Source organism: Apodemus sylvaticus, chromosome 1 (genome assembly GCF_947179515.1).
Source record: "Apodemus sylvaticus chromosome 1, mApoSyl1.1, whole genome shotgun sequence".
Lineage (NCBI taxonomy): Eukaryota > Metazoa > Chordata > Mammalia > Rodentia > Muridae > Apodemus > Apodemus sylvaticus.
In genome coordinates, this window is record NC_067472.1 from 77,631,174 (window position 1) to 77,640,932 (window position 9,759).

The 9,759-nt window shown below is 44.5% G+C and overlaps 1 long non-coding RNA gene across 1 annotated transcript; it reads left to right on the forward strand.

Annotated features, from left to right (window-relative positions):
- Positions 1–139: 139 nt before the first annotated feature.
- Positions 140–7,559, forward strand: LOC127695492 (uncharacterized). Its single transcript, XR_007979990.1, has 3 exons — positions 140–367; positions 5,099–5,373; positions 6,543–7,559. It is a non-coding gene; the product is annotated as an uncharacterized LOC127695492 (long non-coding RNA).
- Positions 7,560–9,759: the final 2,200 nt, after the last annotated feature.

The window sequence follows — 9,759 nt, forward strand, 5'->3', positions numbered from 1 at the left end:
TAATTAAAATAATGACTCAGGACCTCAAGGGGTGGGAGGAGGGACTTGATAGGGGAAAGGGCTTTGGTTAATAGAATATGCAGGGCAGAGGCAAAAGACACCCCACAAAGAAATGTCCAATACTTCCCCTCTTGTTACCTACTGGACGCTTGCTTCCTTCTCCTGGAGACTGTCCTCTTCTAGCTGTAGTTAGCCAGGTGGTAGTGGGATTTGGTACTACAGGGGTGTAGGTATCTGGGGCCTCAGGGTTTTCTAAGGCTGCATAAGAGTAGAAAGGGAAGAAACTGAACAGCCAGCCAGCATAGAGGCTGTATAGCACATGAATGGGAACCGAAAGACCTTGGTGGCTACCCCAGACAGTCAAGTGGTAAGGACTGGGGGTTGGAGGGGTCTGCCCTGGGTCTGGTGTTGGCTAAAGAAGTACTTTGCATACAGGCTATGGTTGTATAGTTTGGTGTTCTTATGAGACCCCTAACAGTGGGAGTTGGGGGGTGTCTCTAACGCTTTCGCCTGTTTTGGGGACCCTTTCCCTCCTACCGGGTTGCCTCATCCAGCCTTGATATAAGGGTTTGTATCTAGTCTGATTGTAACTCATTATGCCATGTTTGGTTGATATCCTTGGAATGCCTGCTCTTTTCCGAAGTGGTGGGGTGGATCTCGGGGCAAAGGAATGTGGTGGGAGGGCCTGGGAAGAATGAAGAAAGGGGAAACTGTAGTCAGTATGTAATATATAAGAGAAGAATAAATAAATTGAGGGGGGGAAGCACACAGAGTCTTTTGCTGGGTGTGGCGGCCCAGCTTGGGATCCCACCACTTGGGAAACTGTGGCAAGAAATCACTACTTAGAGCTCAGCCTGGCTACACAGCAGAGCCTAGGCGAACCTGGACCACGCATGTGAACAAGGGGGGAAGATGATAGGCTGACGGCACACGGAGGAGTAGCGTGCAGCCTTACAGGGGTCAGGAGAATGGACCCAGTGTCAGCTTCAGAGATAAAGAGCAGGAAAACCTAACCACTGGATCCAAGAGCAGTCCCTTCCTGTGACACGAGGAGGGGTGTGTTTTGTCTCCATCTCAACATTTGTTAAATTTAGCAATCAATCCTTAATGTTTCGACATTTACAAATGGGGTAGGCGCCTGGCAGGTAGAGAAACACATGCCAGAATATTGACATTAATTTTATTTTCTTTCATTTTCTGCATGCCTGAGCTTCTCTACAAGCAGGCATCAATAATGATTTTCCAAAAACATAGGGGAGTGTGGTCTACGGAGCAGCTTGGGACCAGACGTGGATAGTGACAGCACATGACAGGGTCTCTGCAGGTAGCACACCTTATGTTTTGTGTGCCTAGTTGACAGTTATTTAAGTGTCAGATATAAACAGTATAAATTGTTATAAATTGTTTTCCTTTGGGTTGTATTTGGTTCTGTTTTGCGCTGCTGGAGATTGACCCCAGGCCCTCATGAGTCTGAGACAAGTACGCTCTAACAGAGTATACACCCAGCCCCTACGATCACTTCCGTTTTTTAAAACTTAATTTTATCTATCCTTCTGTGTGATGAAGGGTGCGAGTGCTGCTGCACAGCTGTGGAGGTCAGAGGATAACTGTGGTGTCAGTTCTCTCCATCCACCCCTATGTGGGTCCTAGGGAACTGAACTCAGGTCACTGGGTTTGCACGACAACCCCCCCACCCCACCCCCACCCCCGAGCCATTTCACTGGCCTCCTAAAATCATTTCCTAAACAAAATCGCTACCTTAATTTACTTGAACTGATGTTCAATAGCCAGAATATTGACTATTTAACTGTGTGGACGCTCCCCTTGCAGGGGACCAGGCCACGAACTGTGGCTGATGACTATGGGGCTCCTTCTGGTCAAAGCATCCAGCATCCCAGATCCTCATGTTATGTCTTCACAACGATAGCCACAACTCATCATCAGGCCTGTAGGTCGCTGAACTTCTGTGCTTGGGACTATGAAATATTTTCTATTATCAACCCCTGCCCCCTTTTTTGAGACTAGGTCTCAATATGCAGCCCCAGCTGACCTGGAATGTGGTATGTAGACCAGGCTGGCCTCAAACTCACAGAGGTTCACCTTGTCTCTGCCTTGCAAGTGATGGGACAAAAGGTGTGCACTACCACGCCTAGAAAATATTCCCTTTAATGTGAAGATATGAAGAGCTCTCAGTCTCCTCCTGTGTCACCACATCTTTGGGACACAGTCTGGCATGGCTCTCATTTCACACATAATTGTTATTCTGAACTTCCTTCTATAAACTGTTCCTGAGGCCAACATTTTGCTGATTCCACCAACTGTGCAAATGTCCAACTTTGCCTTGGTTATATTATCACTTGCCTCAGCAAATGTGTTTTGTTTCCTCGCATTTTTAGAGAACACGGGTATCTTAGGGTTTCTGTGGCTGAGATAAAACAACATCACTAAAAGCAGCTTAGGGAGGAAAGGGTTTGTTTCAGCTTACAGTTCCACATTTCTTTATATCCTCGAAGGAGTCAGAGTGGGAACGGTGGGCAGGAACCCGGAAGCCGAGGCCATGCAGGGGCGCTGCTTACTGACCCTCTCCTTATGGTTTGCTCTGCCAGCTTTCTTATACAACTCAGGACCACCCGCCCACAGTGAGCTGGCTCCTCCCACATCACTCAGTAATCAAAGAAACTCACCATAGATTTGCCCATAGTCCAGTCTCATAAGGACATTTTCTCAACTGAGGTCCCATCTTCTAGGTGAGTCTAAGTTGTGTCAAGCTGACATGGAAACCAAGAATGAAATGTAATATTCACATACTCTCGGGTACCACATACCACAGTGAAAATATCTCCCTCTAGAACCAGGAATCTGACTCTCACAATCGTTCCAGTGTTATCCCTCAGACTCAGCATCCTCAGGGGACTTCAGGGAGCACCATGACCAGGAGATCCACAAACCCTAACAAAGCACATACTTGTAATCCCAGCCATCAGGAAGCCAACGCAGGGAGATGGCAAAGCCAAGGCCAGCCGAGCTACACAGAAGAGTCACAGAGAAAGCAAGTGCTGGATGTATCTCTTGGTACAGCACTTGCCTGGTATATACGAGGTCCTGAGTTCAGTCTCCAATGCATGAGAATTGTTTTGTCTTGTCTTTTCTCTTCTCTTCTTCTTTTTTTTTTTTTTTTCTTCGAGACAGGGTTTCTCTGTGTAGCCCTGGCTGTCCTGGGACTCACTTTATAGACCAGGCTGGTCTCTTCCCAAGTGCTGGACTAAAGAAAGACATGTGCCACCACAGCCTGGCAACAGAAGTAGTTTTAATAGCCCACAATATATATAATAACCTTTGGGAGTATTTTTGCAACCTTTCACCAGCGTAAGCCATGCCTGCTGCAGCAATGGGAGGTCTGACTCATAAGTTTCCCACAGATTAAACGCCATGCCCCATGCTTTGTGTCTTTTCTTCGCCCCCTTTTGCTTGCTGTCTGACAGTATTCACACAGTAGTCCAACTGTGCACATAACATGTATCCGGCAAGTTAGGGTAATCATCAATTGGCTCAAGAAAGCTAAACTTTCATGTCAGTGGTTCAGGTCCCCTGTCAATCACAGCTAATTCTTCAGCCCCAGCTAACCAGAACCCACAGACTCGTAATTCAAATATATCACACAAAAGAAAAAAACAAAAAATGAAAAGAGCAAATAACATGTAATTTCACTTGCTTCAAATAATAGAGATTCTGTCTAGGTTCAGCAGACAGATGCTCTGAGACAGATTTCAGGCAATCAGTCCTTTAATGACACCAGTCACTTTCAGCAAGAACTCCTTATGCTAGTACACGTCAGAAAGCCAAGGGCCTGTGAGCTCAGCAGATTAGGGGAGGAGTTAAATAAAACAACAAGCAGTACTTGAGAGAATTCATCTTGTTATTCCGCCCTCCCTTGAGGCTGATGCATGCTGGGAGGATGGCAGCTGAGAGAAGGTTCTAGACAAGGTATGGCTAATCCCTGCCCTGGAACGACCTTTGTGATCTAAAACTGCTAATACAGTTTCTAAAAAATGAAAATTAATAGAGAGCAGTGGTTCTCAACCTGTGGATCATGACCCTTACAGGGGTCACATATCAGATATCCTGCATATCAGATATTTACCTTATGATTTGTAACAGTAGCAAAATTACAATTATGAAGTAGCAATGAAATAATTTTATGATGGGAGGGTCATCACAACATGAGGAATTGTACTAAAGGGTCTTAGCATTAGGAAGGTTGAGAGCCACTGACATAGAGCAATAGAAGACTCAGTAGTTGCCTGGATATGTAGAATTAGAAGCAAGAGATTAAGAAGCTGGGAATCCATATGAAATTTTAGAGTTGGATCCTTACCTTACCCCATACAGAAAAATTGCTTCAAGGCAGATCAAAGATTTAAACATAGCAAACTAAGCTTTTACAAAGCTCAAAAGTTCTTCAGAATGTCAGATGTGACAATGATTTCATGGCTAATACAAGAAAAATATGACAAAAAAAGAAATAAAAGAAAAATTAAATAAATTAGAGCCAATCAAAACTAAAAGTCTATGCTTTACAAGAATCAATAGAGTGAGGGAAATGTTTGCAAATTTTATGTGATAAAGTTTTCATATGCAGAGTATTTAAAGAAGTCCTAATAACTCAACAATTTAACAATAATGATCAGATTCAAAAAGAGACAAATGGTCTGACAATGGTGACGCACGCTTTTAATCCCAGCACTCAGGAGGCAGAGGCAGGTGGATCTCTGAGTTCAAGGACAGCCTAGTATACAGAGTGAGTTATGGGATAGCCAGGAAACCCTTCTACACAAAGAAACCCAATCTCAAAAACAAAAACAAAAAAAACAAACGAAGCCTTACTATGAGGGGATGTGCCTAGTCTTGCTGTGACCTGACAAGCCATGTTTGGATGATATCCATGGGAAGACTGCTCTTTTTTGAGGGGAAATGAAGGAGGAGTGGATCAGAGAGAGAGGAGGTGGGAGAGCAGGGCTGGGAGGGAAGGAGAGAGGAGAAACTACCATCGGATTGTAATATATGGAGGGATGTTACTTACTGGCTTGCTTTCTTATAGAACCCAAGACTACCAGCCCAGGGATGGCACCACCCACAATGAGCCCTCCCCCCTTGATCACCATCGGAGAAAATGCCCCACGGCTGGATCTCATGGAGACAATTCCCCAACTGAAGCTCCTTTCTCTGTGATAACTCCAGCCTATGTCAAGTTGACACACAAAACCAGCCAGTACACCCTAACTGCACCAGCAGCAAAACCAGCCAGTACACCCTAACTGCACCAGCAGCATACAGTAGGTTAATCAATACATGCTCTGGTCGCAGCGCGTATGGGTAGGTATCTGAATGAATTGAAGTCAGCATACCACAAAGACACCTCACTTTCATTTAGCTGTGGCTCTCTACACAGCAGCCAAGACACAGAACTGTTGGGGTACATGGTGTGAAGGGGTGTCTCTGTCCATTCAGACTGGTAATTCTGCACCAGCAGAGAGCTAAATACTAGCCGGATCCTGGTATTGTTTTTTTCTATGGCCCAACATATTTTGTAAATATTTGTTCCTTCCTCACCTGCCTACGGCAATCTAGAATTGCATCTGATTGGCTTCAATGAGGTCCTGGAGGCCAACAGCTGGGCAGGAAGTGGAAGGTGGATCTTCTGGTCAGAGGCAGGAGGTAGACAGATGGACCACCATAGAGCAGAAAGGTAGACCTGGCCACATGGCAGGATATAGACCAGGATTAGTCATAATAGAGTACTTGGAAGACTGCCCAACTAAGGCCTAACCTTTAAAACACTAATAAGCTTCTGTGCCATTATTTGTATCACTGGTGTTTCTGAGAAAGAACCACTCTACCAAACCAAGATGTCCACCAGAAGATGAACGGACAAAGACCATGCGGTATATATGCATAGCACAGAGTCTTATTCTGCCTTAAAGAAGAACGAAATTATGTCATTTTCTGGAAATGAATAGAACTGGAAGCTATCAGTTAAGCAACATAAGCTGGACTCAGAAAGATAAATATTACATGTTTTTCTCTCCTGTGTGGAACCTCATGTAACCCAGGATGACCTCAAACTTGCTATTCAGCCAAGGCTGCCCCTGAATTCCTGATCTCTTGCCTCCATACTTATAATGAAAACAGCAGAGGAACTTTAGTTTGGGAAGGAAAGGGACTTCTGGGAAAAGGAAAGAGAAGCAAGAGCTGGTAGAAGGAGGAAGGAAAGGCAGCGATGTGGTTCTTTCACATGTGGTATCTGGATGTGACATATTTACATACATGAGTCATAAAATCAGAGGTGAGGAAGGCGGACAGTGGAAGCAAGAGGTGGGTGAGAGGGTAGCAGGGGTGAGTGTGGGCAAAGTGTAGTTCTCTACATTTGTGATAATATCACCATGAAGCCACTGTTTTCTATACTACCCAAAAAATTAATAAAAGCCAAACTGACAAAGCCCCCCATATTACCCCAAGTGACCATGTTTCTTTTTGACATTAAGGTGAAAAGCAGTCTGCACCTTGTTTATTTCTCCACAAAAAACACTGCCTGGCGGCCACCATTTTACCTTCTCCAGCATCTCGGCATGACAGAAAGCTTTGAGCTGCTGCAGACTTCGGTGTGAAATAACACATTTATCTCCAGTCAAGCCTTTGTTGGCCAAGAATGGATTTTTCTTTGAGCGCCATCAGCTCAGCCACATTCTTCCTGCCAGAAACAGCTTCCTCTTTAACTTGTTTTTATTGTGGATTTGCCTGTGTGTGTTTGCGTAGACGTGCACACATGTGTGCATGCAGTTGTTTGCATGTTTCATGTTAGGAGGGTACACATATGTGTGCGTACACAGAGGCCGGAAGTCAGCCTTAAGTGCTGGTCCTCAGGAACCATTCATTATTTTGTTGAGACATGGTCTCTCATTGGGACCTAGAGGGTCAAGAAGGTCAGGCCACCTGGCCAACAAACCCAAGACACCCTCTGAGTCTCTGTCTCTCAAGCGCTGGGATTATATTATGCCTGGATTTGTAAATGATGCTAGGGATCAAACTCCGAGGCATCCGCCCAGATCCCTCCAGTTATTAGGCTACAAACACCAGATGAGTGCCTTCTCAGAACTCCACATAAGAAGAGGACAGAATTAATAATGGCCTAGAGGATATGAGAATACATGCAAATAAATTACCCCAGCTGGAGGAAGTAAGAGGAGAAACTGCTCTTTCTGCCTGTGGTCCTGTGTTGGAGACTAATTACTTAGAACTGTGATGGCTCTTGTGTAACCCTAGGGGCTGGTGAGGACAGAAGCTCTCATAAAAAGGTGGTTAAAAGTTGGGACTAGGATAGAGAGGCGTCTCAGTGGTTAAGAACACTGCTTGCTCTTCCAGAGGACACAGGGTCAATTCCCAGCACCCACACGGCAGCCCGCAATCACCTATAATACCAGTTCCAGGGGATCTGACACCCTTTTCTGGCTTCTGTGAGCGGTGCACACATACGGCACAAGCCACACATGCTGGCAAAAGATGCAAACACAGAAAATAATAAAAAAAAAAACTTTAAAATCTTTTTAAAGTTGAAATAGTGTGGGTTTTTCGTTGTGTGAGAGGGAGTGATAGGGTTTCTAGTGTCACCCAGCCGGACTCACATATCCTGAACTCAAGCGACCTTTCCGCCTCAGCCTCCCACATGTCTGGAACTACAGGCACTTGGAGCAGTCTGCATCTTAATGTCATTCCTGAGCCAGTGCACTAGCAGACTCCTGTGTAAGGCAGTTATGTTCCTCTACACTTTTCTGTCTGCCACTTGTAGGCACTGGCAATCTTCCTAAGCTTGGGATGTGCAACTTTTCCTATTTTTGCTAGAGAAACCTCTCTGCTCTGGGCTGCTGCAGCTCTGAGGTCCTCTTCATGCTTGGTGCTACTGCGAACTGAGCTCAGGGGCTAAGCTTTGTGTCATTCAGTTTTAACGTTTCTGATCCTTTCCTGAGAGGTCATTTCTCTTATTTTGAAATGACTCGAAAGTTTTACAGCTTCATGCTACCATTTCAGAATGGGCGAAAGTGCCACAATATACACACAGGCATAAGATGAAAACTCAAAGCCATTTTAATTTGCATTTTCCTGGTGACTAAGGATGTTGAACATTTCTTTTTTGAATTTTGGTGGGTTTTTTTGTTTTTGTTTTGTTTTGTTTTTGTTTTTTTTGAGACAGGGTTTCTCTGTATAGTCCTGGCTGTCCTGGAACTCACTCTGTAGACCAGCCTGGCCTCGAACTCAGAAATCCACCTGTCTCTGCCTTTCGAGTGCTGGGATTATAGGCGTGTGCCACCACGCCCGGCTGAACGTTTCTTTAAATGTTTCTCAGCCATTTGAGTGTCATCTTCTGAAAACTCCTCTGCTTAGTTCTGTACCCTATTTTTAATTGGGTGGTTTTTTACTTCTTCATATATTGTAGACACTAACCCTCTGTCAGATGTGTAATTGGTAAAGAACTGTTCCCATCCTGTAGGCTGCCACTTTGCCTAAATGACTGTGTTCTTTCATAGAGAGCTGTTCAGTTTCATGAAGTCCCATTTAGTGATTGGTGCTCTTGGTGCCTGTGCATTGGATAGCAATTCAGAAAGTCCTTTCCAGGGAACTCAAGCCTGTTCCCCACTCTTTGTTCTAACACTCAGGGTGTGTGGTCTTAACGTTCAAGTCTATTTTGGAGTTGAGTCTTGGGCGAGGGATGAATAGAAACTTATTTGCATTCTTCTGTGTGCAGCCATCCATCCAGCACAGGGTGCTGAAGATGCTCCCTTTCTCCAGTGTATTTTTGGTGTCCATATATGTGTGGGCTTATGTTCAGGCCTCCAATCCAATTACACTGATTGACATGTCTTTTTTTTTTATGCCATTGTCAAGCTGTTCTTATTTCTATAGTTCTGTAATACAACTTGAAACCAGGAGTAGTAATAGTTCAGCAGTTCTTTTATTATTAGGGATTGTTTTAGCTATCCTGGTGTGTGTGTGTGTGTGTGTGTTTGTTTCCATATGAAGTTGAAGGTTGATTTTTCAATTTCTGTGAAGAATTGGGTAGTAATCTCAGTAGCTATTTCACTGAATCTGTAGATTGTTTTCAGTAGGATGGCCATTTTCACTGTATTAATCCTACTTGATCCATGAACTTGGGTAATTCATCTTCTGATATTTTCTTTCATTTTTTCTTTTTTTTTAAATTTAACTTTTTATTAATTTAACTTTTTATTGATTCTTTGTGAATTTCACATCATGCACCCCAATCCCACTCATCTTTCTATCCCTTCGTACCTGCCCTCTGACCTTGAAAATTTCCCCCAAAAGAAAAAATAATCTCATTGTGAAAGCTGCAGTGTGACACAGTGTGTCCCACAGCACACTCTTGTCCACACTTCTTGCAAATGTTGGTTCAGTAAGTCACTGGTCTGGTCCCAGGCCTCTGGCTTCTGCTACACTGTCAATACTGGATCCTCACTAGGACTTCTCTTAGGTATTTTCTTCTTGCTCCTGTATCATGGAGATCCTGCAGCTTTGGATCTATAGGACCAGCCCCTCTACGTGCTCCAGGAGTTCGTAAGTGGGATAGATGTGGGCCAACTCAAAGCTATGAATCTTGATGTGGGGGTAGCTGAGCTGGTCAGCACATCAGCTCTCCCATATCCACCAGGGCAGGCTCTCCAGCACAGCCCCGGCTAGCTCATCTAATGT